The sequence below is a fragment of the Seriola aureovittata genome, chromosome 16 (assembly GCF_021018895.1).
Source record: "Seriola aureovittata isolate HTS-2021-v1 ecotype China chromosome 16, ASM2101889v1, whole genome shotgun sequence".
NCBI classification, from domain to species: domain Eukaryota; kingdom Metazoa; phylum Chordata; class Actinopteri; order Carangiformes; family Carangidae; genus Seriola; species Seriola aureovittata.
The window spans coordinates 929804-946191 of NC_079379.1; positions in this window are offsets into that span (position 1 = coordinate 929804).

The following is a 16388-nucleotide window of genomic DNA, read 5'->3' on the forward strand; positions in this document are numbered from 1 at the left end:
TTCTGAGGTTTATCTGTCCTGTTGGTGAAGCTGGAGCAGGTGAAGGTGGACAGGGTGTTCACAAGGGAATTTGAGGAGAGAAAAAGGGGAGTAGTGGGAGGGGTGAGTCGGATCTGAGCAGTGTCCAGCTTTTTCATCTGGTCAGTGAACTCCAAGAGGGGGGAGGAGGGGGATAGGGTACCTGGAGAGGAGGGTGATTCCTCACAGGCGGTTGATGGTAAGTGGGGTGTAGCATCCTGTTACTCTTTGCTCTGACGTCCATCATCATTAAGGCTGACTTCAGGCAGGGGCAGAGGTGGCTGTCCTTCAGCGTTTCTTCCATGTTCTGTTGTGTTTTCCTCTTGTTTTGATACCTCTTGTCTCTTGTCCTTGACAGAAGGAACTGATGGGTGATGCAGGAGGAAAAATAGGTTGTAGATGAATAGTTTTATTCCTGACGTGTTGAAACAAAGTCCATCTGCCTGAAAAAGATATCTTCAATCCCAGAAAAATGTAAATTCTCAACAAAGTGCAGTGAATGGACAGTATATGCAGCTGAGAGCCATGTGTTCACTGCCAACAATCTGCTGAATCTCGCAGCTCCTCCTCTGTTCAATGGATCTGTGAAGTCTCGTTTCAGTATTTCAGACTGCTGCTTCACAACATCATTGGTCTCTATGTGCAGTATGATGTTTTTCACAGTTGGATGTGCAGCTACAATATGCAGGATTTTTTCTGGCATGTCAGAGACCTCACCCTTAGGAAAACAGAGTATTTTGGTGTTTTTGCTGCACATGGTTCTCACATCTTTTACAGCAAAGTCATCTACATTCGTAGTTTGAGGCCAAGTCGTTAGCTTAGCCTTTTGCTCCCTGACTTACTCTCAGTCCTTACCCTTCTCTCTGAGGATGAGAGGTTATCCAGGTCATCAGATGGAGATCCAGGGTCCTGCAGTAATGGAGCAAATCTGTTCTCAAGTTGCACAATCAGCTTTTCTGGAGGTTTGTGGATAGTTCTCTCTTTCGCAGCTGTCCACAGCTAACAGACTGACTCTGTCATCTTCCTGTGTAAATGCATCACGGATAAAGAAACTGTCAGAAGAGTGAATGATGAATGAAAGGATGTTTTCTTTCTGTCTTTTCATCTTTACTAATGAACCATTTAATTCACTGAGCAGCTCAGAAGCTTCCAGCAGCTGCCGGCATCTTTTAAGGTGGAATGTTTTATGCGTGTTACCCGATGCATGATTGATGTTTGGAAATCAATCAATACACCTTAAATGTCAAGATAACAACTTTGACCATCTCATTCGTGTTTATTAGCTCTCTACATGACAGACTCTTTAGTGATGATCAGATCTTATATATAAAGCGGCAGATAACATGGGTCTGATTGAGCTGCTTCTTCCCCTAGGGGTTATAAAATCTGAAATGTGTCCAAACTGCCTACACTGAAGATGGAGCAGGTTGAATTATTTTTCCTTTATGTTTTCCATTGCTCACACTGCACCTTGTTCTAAGGAGGAGTATCTGGGCAGAAACTGACACTGTGCCATCTATAGGAATGGTAAGCTAAACTCATATCAGGATAAAATGTAAAGCCTGAAAAATATTAATCTATTTTTTGGATCATATAAATCGGTCTTGAATCTGTAGAGATAAATTGCAAAGCTGCAAAGGAAGGCACAATGAAAATAAAATAAAATAAAATATGCTATTTTCTGTTTAAAAATTATTTCTTGCAATATAAACAGCTCCATGAAAAAATATCTGAAGTCAGACAACACTGATAATGTGGCATGAGATTATTCAGTGTTACAGTGTTTCACAGTGCAGAGGGGTTTCCCTCTTCAGGCTGAGGATTAAACACTTCCAATCTTCATTCACACAGACCACACAGCACTGCACAGGTCCATGCTGAGCAGGGAGGAAGAATGTGTGTGTGTGTGTGTGTGTGTGTGTGTGTGTGCGTGCGTGTCAGTGGGCTCCTGCATATCTTTACACCCCTTCACACTGTCGTCCTCTCCAGCCTGTTTCTCAGAGCTTCATATTCCATCAGCAGTCAGACCTGGGACGTCAACGCTCTTGCATTCTGACATTAAGGCATCGAGGGGTGTAATTCCAATTTGTTTCAAAGGAACTATTAATTTGCCCATTTCAAGGCCAGACAGGAGGGAAGCCCTGTAAGACTGCTGAACCGTGAAAGACATTATCTGGAGAATTGATGACGGGAGGCGTTGGCGCCTGCAGACATTTGAGCCGGGCTCCCTGCGGTCGAGCTCCCAGCATGCTGTCTGAGAGCGATGTCATTAGGCTTATGATAACAGCGATGGGCACATTGATGATAGAGTGGCCCGCTCTGCCACCCGGTGCCCCGCCAATCTCCCATTTACACCCGCAGCATACTAAACAGCTCCTGATGATGAGAATAATACAAAGAGCAGGAGCGGTGCTTAACAGCCAGCTCTCACAGCAACAAAGGAAACACTGCACACTCTGTTGTGTTTTCACATCCACCATCACAGAACACATGTCTCATGATGCTAATGCTGTCACTGTAGTGCAAATACATCTCATAGCTGTTTTGTATCTAAGCGGCACATTTACACGTCTTCAACAAACTGAAACTGTGATTTGGGTTGTGCATAATACTTATTCCATGTTTATGTCTCATCTCTGTTGTACAGTTTCACAAATACTGTCACATTAATGACTCTCTCATAACCAGGATGATAGTAGTGCAATTCAGAAATTAATTAAATTGACTTAAAATCATTATTGTTGTTAATACATTGTCAGTGTTACTTCATGGTTTCTATTAATAATAGAGAGACATCTTGTAATTGTAATTCGCAGTATATTCACTTGTATCATGTACAGTATATATCATTGTTCTTATTGTATAGCTGTACAAGTCTTAACTGTCAGAAAGAGGATGGTTCTGCCTTATTTAGTCTGTTCCTCATTTCCTCTGTATGTTCCTATTTCAAAGATTTCTCTTCATGATCTTGTCATTGTTCCAGTCAACACAGGAGTGTCCTAGATCCGTACATGTTTATGTTGTGGCCATCATCAATTCAATTTTCTTTTGTTTTTGTTGTTTGTTTTTTTTTCTGTTGTGTTTAGATTTATTGTAATTTCCACACACATGCTTTACACACAGGAAAACAAACTTCTGCTCCTCACGGTGTTAGGGGTAAGAGTGAGCGCTGTTACATTAGTTGATACATCATAAATGTAAATGAGGTCCAGTGGGGAATTTTGGTAAATCAGCCTTTAAACGTCCATATAGTCTAAAGGTAGATGTCCATGTGTTGTTTGATTATAAAGCAGCTCTAGCTTCTATATTAATACTGTGAAAGTATCAAAGCCTCAGTCCACAGAGAAATGCACACAGCCTGTATTCAGAAACTGAGCCTTAAAACCAGCCGTCAGGACTTCAGGAACCCAATGCCCCACCCACCTGGACCCACCATCCAACCTTGCAAGATTTGGTTTTCTCTGAATGTTTACCTGAAATCTGCTATATTTCATTGCCTCACTCAGAAAACAGTCAGCCAATCAGAAGAGAGCCTCAGACCTCGGAGCAGTAGAGATTGGCTCACCGGCCTGTTACTACAGCTGCGGAGAGAAGCCTGAGAGAGGAGATGTAAAACTACATTGAGATGGTTTTTGGTTCTTAGAACCACAAATACATCTCCTTTCTTTTCTTTCTTCTTATCAACACTTCAAATAAAACATAGGAGAAGAGGAAAATATGGAGCTTTACATTTACATGATGGTTGACTGGTTTTATAAAATGTCACAATTGGCCTCAGTGCTAACATCATTTTACTTACTTTTACCAAAATGCTCCTTGGGAGTCAGCACCTGTCACTTCTCTCCTTACTGTAGGGATGGCCATATCTGTCAGTCACTGTGGTCCAGACCAAAAGTGCAGTGCTACCGGAGAGATAGAATATGTATTATATATTACATAATATTCACAGTTCATATAATCCAGTTTACCAGTGGACAATTGTATTGTATGTCCCACTCAGAGGTACCACTGCTGGAAGTTGAAGCACACTTCTATACATTTGTGTTCCTCCAGCACCACCACCCATCCCTCCAAAACAATCAATACATTAGGTTTTTTTGGGGGGAACTTTGAATGAGAGATAACCGGGCAAAACTGATCTGAAACTGATCTGAAAATCTGCCTGCTTAGACTGGGTCAGCACTGACTCAGCAGACGGAGTATAATACCAACAGAAGCAAATAATATTAAATAATAACCAATATTGTTATATAATATTAATAATAAAAGCTTAATAATTATAACCACATTGCCATATCAACAGTAAGTTAGGTTGAAGGATGGGGGTTGTTCTGTGGGGACACAGACAAAGGCAAGATGGCCAATTTGGTTGCTGTGACCACATAGCCTGAATAAAGAAGACTACACAAGTCGGCGGTAAACAAAGAAACTACTCAAAATGGCCACTTAGACCACCTGGTGTGTGGAGGAGGGAAGGTGTGAGTTTCTTTGTTAGCCTAGCTCATGTAATCTAAAGGTACCAGGTTAGAGGGAGGAGGTTAGCTTCATGCAGGTTCTAGAACTGACAGGTCAAGTGAGGTTCCTGGGTTGAGCCCAGGTGTGAACAGTGAGGAACTGTGGGGAAGTGAGTTCTTTTGTGTGTGGAACAAAGAAACATATGGTCTCCACCGCCTTGAATGTACTTGAGTCCCAACACCACAATTTGATTTAAAATGTAGGTTTTATAGTTGGAATATTCAACTTTTTGAATAGAATTGGATTCAGGTTTTTGTCGTTGATGTAGAATTTGTGCCATTTTCATAGAATTTAACATCTGTGTTGTTTCTCTGAAATGCAGATTGCATACCGTGCCTAACACACAGCATCTATAGGTCTTATATATTGTATGCTAAAGATGTGGCTGCACAGATACAGTCAATGATTGAATGTCACAATACCAGAATTTTGGTAGTTTGTACTAATACCATTGAAATTTGTCATCTATGACATGTCTATGATGATCCGTGTCAAATCAAAAATATCTCCATACACCAGTTATGTGTGTGTTTTTTTCATTCTACTTGCTGCTGTCATTCCACATGTTGTTGTTGTTGTTGTTGTTCAGTTGTTTCCTGTGCCTTTCTTCTTCTTCTCCTCCAGTTTGATGTTGGACAAGAATGTTTGAAGGGTTATTATACTGCCCTTGTCAGTCCTGGAAGAATCACATTTCCAGTACCTACAACATCTATGGTTCCCTCAGTGCTGTAGAAAGACAAGAACCATCACATTTTTTAGAATCTTGGCATTGACTTGATCCTGAAGTATCTGTTCTTGTGAAATCACTATTAGCAAGTTGTCTTTGGGCTAAAAAAAACATGGAAGTTTCTGAAATTAAAGCTCCATTAAAGCTGTTCACTCTGTTTTTTTCTCATCATACCAACAACCTATAATTCAGTCTGTTCCGGTATGTAGAGCTGTTGTGACAGATCAAATAAGCAGCAATCAGAGCTTTTATGTAGAAAGCTTCATATGTTTATACATGTATACATGCATGTATTCTGTTGATTTTTCTTTCATTTTAATGGTAGAAAGAGAAGCACATTAGTTTTGTTTAATTTTTTAAGTTATAAATCCATTGCACATTGTGTAAAATAAACTTTCATTTGAACGTGAGTCCCTGTTACTAAAAAGATCAAATCTTCTTATGTTCATGTTTGGTTTGAACATTTGGGTTACAAATGCTGATTTTACTTCAAGTGGGATGTTTGAATAAAAGGTTCAAACCGAAATATTTCTGTTTTTGCCTCTGAAACAACATTTAGAGCTTTATAAATGACCCTGACTGACAGATCTTTGTTTTTCCACTCAGTGTTTGTACTATATGTGGCCCTGTGAGCCAATACAAAAAGGAAAGACATCTGGTAAGAGCCTTGTCCTTGGCACATGTTAAATTTATACCCACATAAAAAGGTAAATACCCTACAAGGCTGCACAGATACAAGCTGCCAATTGTCCTTCCTATTACAGCTTTATGGAAGGTGTAATTCATACAGACATCACCCACCAGTGAGCCTTAACCAAGAATTGTCTCCCCTCTGAAAATTATCTGCCCATATACCTCCAAAATACCTCAACCCTATAGAGGAGTGGATAAGATGATGGAGAATTATATGCTGTTCATGTTATCTGGAGCTGCAAGTGGAGCTTTCTTCTATTACTGATTATCTTCCATTAGGAAAAAACTGTGGTTGGTCTGATTTGTTCAGCCTCATTCCTATTTTCGGTGAAACATGTTTAATCATACCTGTACATTCACTGTCTGAAGGGCACATACCAGCAGTAAACTTTATCTCACACACACACACACACACACACACACACACACACACACACACGCACTCAGTGGTGATGATATTTGAGTGTGTGTTTGTGGTAGGACAAAGGCTCTTGTTTGGGGGTCAGTAAAACAGTTTCCCCCCTTTGTCCTGAAACATCCACCTCAGAGGACACTGAGCACTGCAGACCACCTCCTGCCACTGATGTCACATTTCCCCTCCTGTACGTTGTCTAATGAGCACTGTGCTGTTAATTAGACGTGAATTAGGAGACCTGGTTAAAGGACAACACTCCCAACAGTTGTGTGGATTTACCCGGCTTCACTGCAGTACGAGCAGACAGAGGCGCAGGACCAAGTGGGAAGAATAAAGATGGAGGACTGGTTCTGCTTGTGAACAATATATGGTTCAACCACGGTCACATCACAGTGAAGGAGGAGATCTGTTGTCGGTATATTGAACTGTTGGCAGTTGGTCTTAGACCGTACTATGTACTGAGGGAGTTTTCTCACATCGTCGCCATTGTTGTTTACCTTCATCCACGAGCAGAGCCTGCAGTCGTCATTCATGAGACTGTTGCCAGAGTACAGACCCAGCACCCTGATGCATTTATTGCAATATTGGGGGATTTTAACCATGTCACTCTCACCTCTCACCTGACTGGCTTCACTCAGTATGTTGACTGTCCCACAAGGGAAAATAAGACACTGGATTTGTTGTATGCAAATGTCAAGGAGGCCTACACTGCTTCAGCTCTACCACCACTTGACAGATCAGATCATAATCTGTTTTTTCTACAGCGTTCTTACAAGCCCTGTGTACTGAGGCAGGCTGCAACCACCCGCTCATTCAGGAACTGGACTGGAGGCCAGTGAGTGTCTAAGAGACTGTTTTGAGTTGCGCAGATTGGAATGTACTGTTGGAGTCACAGGAAAATGATAAAAGCAAGGACCCTGACCTTGATAGAATGGTTGAATGTACCACAGACTATATTAACTTCTGTATGGACACTGTGATACCAGCAAGGTCTGTACACTGCTCTTCAAACAACAAACCCTGGATCACCAGTAACATCAAGACCTTCCTCAACCAGAGAAAGGAGGCCTTCAGGGATGGAGACAGGGAGAAGCTCAGGTGTGTGCAACATGAGCTCAGGAGGAGATTAAAGCAGGTGAAGGAGGACTACAAAAAGTAAGTAGAGAGGAAGCTGCAGCACAACAACACCAGAGAGGCGTGGAAGGGGATGAGGATCATCAGAGGCAACATCAGGTGATGTGGACAAGGCCAATGTTCTACAACAGGTGTGACACAGCCTCACCTGTTCTCTCTCCCACTGCTTCAGCTGCAGCTTCTCCTACAGCATCTCCTCCACAACCTGACACTGCAGCTGCAACTCCCTCCACACTGGGGTCAAGCCTCCTGTCCTTTACAGCGGAGGAGGTGAGGGAGGAGCTCAAGAGGCTACGTCCTGGAAAGGCAACAGGCCTGGATGGTGTGTATCTGAGGCTGTTAAAGGACTGTGGAGCCCAGCTGGCTGAGCCTCTCCAGAGGATCTTTAACTTAAGCCTTCAAACAGGGAGGGTCCCAGTTCCGTGGAAAACATCATGTCTTGTTCAGGTACCTAAAGTAGGACGACCGGCTGAGATTAATGACTACAGACCGGTGGCCCTCACATCACATGTCATGAAGACCTGGAGCAGCTGCTTCTCCACCTTCTGAAGCCACAGGTTGAACATGCACTAGACCCCCTACAGTTCGCCTACAAAGAACATGTTGGAGTGGATGATACAATCTTTTACATGCTTCACGTCCTGGATTGTGGATTACCTGACAAGACGACCACAGTAGGTCAGGCTGGGTAACTGTGTCTCAGGGACAGTGATGAGCTGCACTGGGGCTCCACAGGGGACTGTACTGGCTCCGTTCCTGTTCACCCTGTATACGGCTGACTTTAAATACAACTCTGAGTCCTGCCACATTCAGAAATACTCGGATGACACAGCTATTGTGGTGTGTATCATGAACAGGCAGGAAGAAGAATACAGGGATCTGACGATGGCCTTCAGTGAATGGAGCAACAAGAACTGCCTCCTCCTGAACACCTCCAACACCAAGGAGATGGTCTTTCGGAGGTCTAGGCCCTTCAGCCAGTCAACATTAGAGGGAAGGACATTGAGGTGGTGCACACTTATAAATACCTGGGTGTTCACCTGGACAGTAAACTGGACTGGTCCCTGAACACAGATGCCATCTACCTGAAGGAGCAGAGCCGGCTCTTTTTCCTCAGGAGGCTCAGGTCCTTTGACGTCTGCAGTGAAATGCTGCACATGTTTTATCAGTCAGTGGTGGCCAGTGTACTCTTTTATGCTTCAGTCTGCTGGGGGGCAGCATGTCCGACATGAACACAAAGAGACTGGACAAGCTGGTCAAAAGGCTGGGTCTGTGCTTGGCAAGGAGTCTGGACTTCCTTGGAGAGATGCATGCAATGTAAGATGGAGGCCATCTTGGACAATACCAACCATCCTCTCCACAACAATCTGGAAGGAAATTCAGGAATGCATTATTTCATTCAGCACCATTTAGCAACTTATGGTCTTTTGAAAGCTGTTAGCAACACTGGACACAACAGTGAAAATCACTGGCACATTTATGTTGATAAATGTGGATTGTCCCTGTCGAAATAAATAAAATACAAATAAAATACAACACACTTACTTGAGACTTATGATACATTACATTAGACAGCCCATTCTGATTTAGTTGTATTACAGCCATCCTTTTAAAATGAATGTTTTTGCTTTGACAATAAGCACAGTGAATTTGGTACTGGTACTCAATCGTAGCCTTCAGATGGTATATTACAGTATAAACTGTATGTAGGTACATTTGATGGCTCGCCTCTCGACAGGTAAACGCTTTCAGATGTTTTCACATCAGCACATAGATGTGGATTACTGTCTGGTCATTATATTTCCAGAACATTAGTTGTCCTTCAGCAGTGTCTGTTTGAAGACTGTATTACTTCTGTCTCTGCTCTTTGAAAATATAACAGGCTGTAGAAGTTTTCAAGCCACCTTGTGCATCCAAAGGTACACAATTTGCCAGAGTAAACAAGTCAGTGGTTTCAGGGCTTGTTTCAGAGTCACGCTGAGGTTACTCTGTCTCACTTAAGTCTTGTCCTGTCTGAGTTTGTGTGAGCACTCTTATTAAATCGGCGTACTGTTGTAGCGCTCTCCATGACCTGCCAAGGATAAAAAATCTGTTTACTGTAAATTGCACCCCACTCCCTCTAAAATACCATCTGCTGCCCAAACTGCGCTGTGCTCACAACCTCTAAAAATAGACCTCCTGATTGGCTCTTGAGGAGGCGGGGGGTCCACATCAGCCTGAAACCCCAAAACACTTGTTCATGAGTCTGTTTTTGACTGAAGGCTGTTTTCATCTCCTCTAGTTCATCGTTACACACCAGTCAGTTCACCGCGCTGCTTCATGTGTGGTGTGAATGCTGTGTTTGTGTTCAGGTTGGACTGACAGGGGTTTGATTTGACAACTGATTTTTTATTCATATTGAAAATCAAAGTTTTTTTTTTTTTTAATTAATTGGCATTAATGTATTATTAATTATTAAAGTAAGGTTTTTTTTAATAAATTCAACCTCACTCCTTTAAAGATGCATACAATTTCTAAAGGTAATTAATTAAACTGTCCGAGATTGTAAGACAAAAGAAGGAACATTTACATTTTGGTAATATGATCTGTTAAAAACCTTTGTTTGTATTTATTAAACAATACACCTGATTTTCATCTAGATAAAAAAAAGGCAGATTATCAATAACTATAACACACTTTGGGATGTTCCTGGAAGAGTAACAGAATTCTTACCTTTGGAGAGACTAACTTTGAAACTAACCTTTCTGAAAGTGACCGATAATACTCTGAATGCTGGGGTGGAGGGAAGGGATGATCAGTGGGATGTTTGTGGGTTCATCCATTGGTGATTGCTTATTATTATGAAGTAAAAGGAGATTGAAAACATGTTTTTATCAATTTGAATGACATTTGACCCCCAAGGGTGTCACTAAACAAAACCAGATCTCCTTCTTGGTTCTCTCTCTTCTCTTTTTGGCTTGCTCTGGAGAGCAGCCCCTGCTCTCTCCTCTCAGCTCTTCAAAGGGCAACAAGGCCCCAACAAAGGAGAACAAAGGAGATAACAGCAAAGCAACACAGCCAGACAGGACTTTACTCCACCAGGAAACCTCCCAACTCACTGGACTTTACAACAACACTGGAAAGGACCTCTTTGCTTGTTCCAAGGACTGGGTAACGTTAACGGACTGGGCCTAACCTTTCCCAGCACAGCATAGCACAGCATAGCTAAGCAGCAGAAGTCTTAACTTTGTTAATGTACTTGTTGGTTGATGCCTTGTTGTTGTAATGTTTGCTGGGGTTGTGGTCAGTCATACAGTTAATCGAGTACTCGTATGTTCACACACATAGTAGTACGTCTCAGTTCTAGAACCTGCATGAAGCTAACCTCCTCCCTCTAACCTGGTACCTTTAGATTACATGAGCTAGGCTAACAAAGAAACTCACACCTTCCCTCCCACACACACACCAGGTGGTCTCAGCAGCTATTTTGAGTAGTTTCTTTGTTTACCGCCATCTTGTGTAGTCTTCTTTGTTCAGGTCATGTGGTCACAGTGACCACTTTGAATCGGTCATCTTGCCTTTGTTTGTGTCCCCACAGACACACACACATACACCTACACACACACATACGCAAAAGCGTGAATATTGCCAATCTCTACTTTGTAGAATTCCAATCCTTCAACTTTAACTTACTGTTGATTTGGTTATAGTTAGTAAGCTAATGGTTAAATAAAGTTCCAGATTAATGGTAATAAATTTAGACTAAAATTATATTAGCTATTTTGCCAATTAGTTTTAGCTGGTGCCCCGAGGACTTTAATTAATTTTAAAGTTATTATTTAATATTAATGTTTTTAATATTAATATTTTTCTTAATTTATGAGCCAATAAATTGATAGACAACTGAAATCCAACATATTTGGTGTCCAGCTCATGAGGTAGAGCTCAGACCCAACAGATGCATAATGCATGGCTTGTATTGCAGCTGTGCTGCAACAACGGGTTTCGATGAGTGAAGTCGGGTTTCCGTTATAATCATGTGGATGGGGTTGTTCGCGGCTCTCTGTGGCTCCATTTGGTCCATTTTGTGAGTGATGGATCTGGCAATGGAGAAAGATGCTCAGGATCAGAGTCTTGTGTTCCTGTTTCCTCAACCTCGCCAGTACACTCTCACATCTCTGAGAAACTGAAGTTCTCAGTGAAAATCACAGAAAAAAGGATTAGCCAATGCAATCCTGAGCATACATGCCTCAAAAGTATAGAACTACCCACAGAGCAGCAGTTCAACTCCTCTGCCCCTGGGTGCACTGACAAAGTCACAGTTTGTGGGACACATTTCAGTCAATGCCAAGTTGTCTCTGCATTTTATCCAGGTTTCAGTAATTAATAAAACATCCAGATCATGAGATGCAGAGAAGTCCCTTAGAACAAAAGTTTGACCTAGCATTAATCAACACCATCTTAATCAGAGTGGATTGCAATAAAAGTTTATGATTGCAGGTAATCTGGATCTGGCTGCTACCATTTATTGCAGATTTAAGAACAGGCACACATTTCTTAAGTCCGTGATTACAGAAATCTGATGAACGAGTTTGAAACGGATGGATCATTGAAAGTGTCAATGCAGTGGGAAGACGAAAAGGGTCGGCTCCTTGAAAATTTGAAAGATGGGGTCTCTAAAATCATTTGGATTCCTCTGGTGACCATGATTATGACAATGTGTGTGACAATATGTGTTTTAATGTCCGCCTGGATTTTAAGATGCTGCAGTGGTTAGCACCGTTGCCTCACCGCATAATGGTTTTTGGTTTGAACCCCGATTTGGCGAGTTTGCATGTTCTCCTCAAGCCTGTGTGGGCTTCCTCCAGGTACTCCGGCATCCTCCCACAGTCCAAACACATGTACATTAGGTTAATGGACTCTAAATTGTCCATAGGTGTGAATGTGAGTGGTTGTTTGTCTCTATATGTCAGCCCTGTGTACCCACCCTCGCCCAATGTCAGCTGGAAATGGTTCCAGCCCCCCCTCACAACCCTCACAGACAAGTGGTATAGTTAATGTATGGATGAATTTCAACATGGTTTCCAATAATTGTCTTTGTCTGTTTAGTAAGTGTGGTGCAGATGGAAGAAAATGGCCTCTGAAGTGCAGAACTTTTCCAGCACTGCAGATAAAACAATTTGGAAGGAAAAAGCTTAGAGATCTATAATACTCCTCCTGAAGGCAGAACCTGTAACTCCATCTCTGCACATATTTAAAGGTCACCAGTGGTTTTACAAGTGGAGGTAATGGCATTTCTACATTTTCATGAAGTGGCTGATCTGTCACTGAAGGCTTGTTTATGAGTGGTCTGCTTCTCTTTGCTCTCCTCTGCAACCACAGTGCTCATCTCAGACGCCATGAATTACACAATTGCGCCAATTCATCACTGAGTTAGAGCGACTCTGACAGTTCCCGCCAAACCGCTGCTTGATTGATCCAGTCGCAGCCACAAGCTATCATTGTATTAACTGATTAGCCAAGACTGTCATCTTTGGCTAATTAGAGTGATCAAGGTCTTACACTGTCCCACTGCCTGTACATACATATCTACACACACCCCAGCAACGAGTTGTGATAATGATGTATGAGGCGATCAACACCTACAGTTTCCATTCTGAGTTGCTGCTCACAGCTGATTACATTGCGCATGACTGACTATTAGATTTTTATACTATTACTATAAGACGTCGCCAAGCTGCCATGAAGTGATGATTTGACATCATGGCAATCATAACATAAACATTTCAGCATGTGAATGTGGCATCTGATGTACACATGAATTATTCAAATGCAGTCAAGTAGGTTAACTGGTTATTGGGACATTCTGATAATGAACAATTACAGTAGTTCAGTCCAGAGGGAATGGAATAGTTTTTCAGCGTGTCCAGGTCAAAACCACACTGGTTTCTGACTGTTGCACTGGAGGCCGAGGTAATGCCATGCACAGTATCTGATAATGTGTTTCTGGAGTGTTTAGGACTGAGTGCAATAACTTCAGTTTGGTCTGAATTTAGAAGTAAAAACATAGAGGTCATTCAAGTCTTTGTCTTTAAGACATGGCTGAAGTTTGACCACCTGATTACTTTAATCTATAACCACATAACTGATTTGCAACAACTTTTTCAAGGATTTTAAAAATAAAAATAAAACCAGCCTGCTCTGGTCCCATCACCGCTCTGCTGCAACTCCAGCACAACGACTTTTTTTCACAAAAACTTGAGGTTTTAAGGCCCTTGGTTTTACCGTTAGTTTTACTGTTAGCCGTTGAACTGGGCTGAAACCCAGTACATTCATTTAACAGTGTAATCCACAGCCTCTCTGTCAGTGTTGTTTGCTTTCATTACAGGCGCACAATGAATTTTGGGATAGGTTGGGCAACTACTTTTTCAAGGATTTGCCCAGGAGAGGAAGGACGCATTTCTCTGCTGCATCTGAAGGAGCCTTTGAAATAGGACAGTGTCGTCACGGCACTGTCAATCAGTCTTCAAATGCAGCCTCTGAAGGATGTAACCCCTGAATTCGGACAAAGTTTTTGTGTGTATGTGTCATGGGCGTGGCTTCAATCCCTGGCTCCACTATCTGTTTGCAATCAGCTCGTCAACCCACAGTTCAAGAACCCCGACTATTCTTCCATTTATCCCCAGATTGTTGAGCTCAGTGCTCCAGCTGCAGAATAAAGAAAGAACCTGACTGAGAGCGAGTCTCGTGTGGCTGTGCAATCATTCCCATAGACACAAGGGATGGTAAATGGACTGAATATCAGGGCTGCAGGGAATCAGGATGGAGGACCCTAAATGCACAAGATCACAGACCACAACACCAGCAGATGTAACTCAAAGATTTATTAACAAGAGAAACATAGCAGTCTTACTAAGATGCAAAAACCAAATCCAGTGTGGTGTGGCAGGTAATCCAGTGTCCACGAGCAAAGGGCCAAAACTCTGGAACTAAAAGGATAACTAACAATCCAGGAGAACTGGGCAGAGACACTGAGGAGACTCAGCAGACAAACTGGAGCACAAAGACTAAATACACATGGAGAGCTGGGAAAATAGGTATACACAAAGTAAGACAAGTAAAACAGGAAAGTGTCAAAATGTCCAAAATGTCATATTAGGAGCAGATCATGACACTGCACTTAATGTCCTAATGCTTTTCTAGTTATAGAGACCACTCAAAGTGCTTTACAATACATGAATAAAGAAATGAGTATAACAATACATAACAAAATTACATTCTACCGTTATTATTTTTGGTAATACATGCTACAGATCTGCTTCCTCAACATTCTTCAACATTCAGCAAGTTTTCCAGTGCCAAAAAACAACAGCCACTGCCCTCAATGCACTGCAGCTGCATCCCATTACCAGTGAGCTAAAGCTACATCTGTAACACAACCTCCACATCCAGTGACAGAGCAACATTATCACCCCACTGAAGTCACCAGCTAGTCTCCAACTTTGTCTTTTTTCAGGGAGTGAACAGTGGATTTGTTAGAGCTGCTGCAAGTCACTGCATGAAGACCTTTGCTACATCCTCAAACGAGAGTGAGTGAGTGGGGTGAGTGAGTGAGTTAGTTGCAGCATTGGTCAGCTGGTTGAGTGTTGGACTTTTCCCATTGGTCGATCCTCTTTCAAAATGATTTGGTGCAAACAGTTTGAATTACATTATTAGGAAATGCGACTCTTTTCTGTTTGCTGCTCCCAGACTCTCAGCTCAGATGTCAGGTGTTAGATGATTTATGCCTGTCGCAGGAACATGCACATCTAAAGCAGAGTTAACGCCAGCTGACAGCGCTATCAGCAGCCTGGCAGGAGAGGCACTGGGCTGTGACCCAGACACCAACTTTATGTGTATATGAAAAAAATTCCAAATTTACTGCACATTATATGGAATATGCCTCAAAGAAATTCACCCCAACTTCACATGTCCATACGATAGCCATACTAGGTTTTTACCTCATCTTGTTGGATGACATTGTCAATTGAGTCAGTTAATCTTTGTGTAGTCTTAATATTCTGTATACTCCCCTTGTCCTCCGTGTCAAAAATGACCCGCCTTCACTAAACCCCTAAAATGAGGAAGCTTAATTGAATTTTCAACACCAAATCTAGTTTGCATGAAGAAACAACCTGCCATTCATCACAAACTGTGAATATCTGAGTTTTCCCTCTTCACATTGCAGAAACATTGCGTTTATTCAGTGGACACCACTCGTTTTTATTACAACATAGCTGTAATAATTGTTTTCTTTACTAAAGTAGAGATTTATTATTAATATCATAATTTCTTAAGGTAATGCATAGGTGGTAAACAATATTTCATATCAAGAGTTTACCATTGCTCCCACCCACAAAGTGTGTAAACACAACAAACAATAGATAATAAAATATACAATACAAAAATGTGAACAACATGAATTAATGTTCAAAATTGTGATTAATACAGCTTTAAGGCTTGCAGTGCAGTATTATACATAAAATCACATCTGTGTCAAAATACAAAATTTTATTATTTGTTATTCAGGCCCCTTCTGGGTCACAGAACATGAAGACTTACTAATAATATTCATGGTGGCCAACCTGATGCTGATTGTCATTTCCACCGTGTCTTCTGTAGGAAATGTCTGAGCAGAGCAAAAGACACATCTGAGGTGTGATGCATCCCAGGCAAGCATCAAGCTCCAGGGCTAAAACATCAAGTCAACACTGAAAAACCAAAAGCTGCAGTTCTTATAATGACCACTAGAGTCTGGCTCCAACAGTGAGTCACTACCCATAGACTCCACTGTTAAAATGTCCAAGTTTACAGCAGAAATAAACATGTTTACAGCCTGGTGCAAAAACAGTTTTGGTCTCTAGAGCT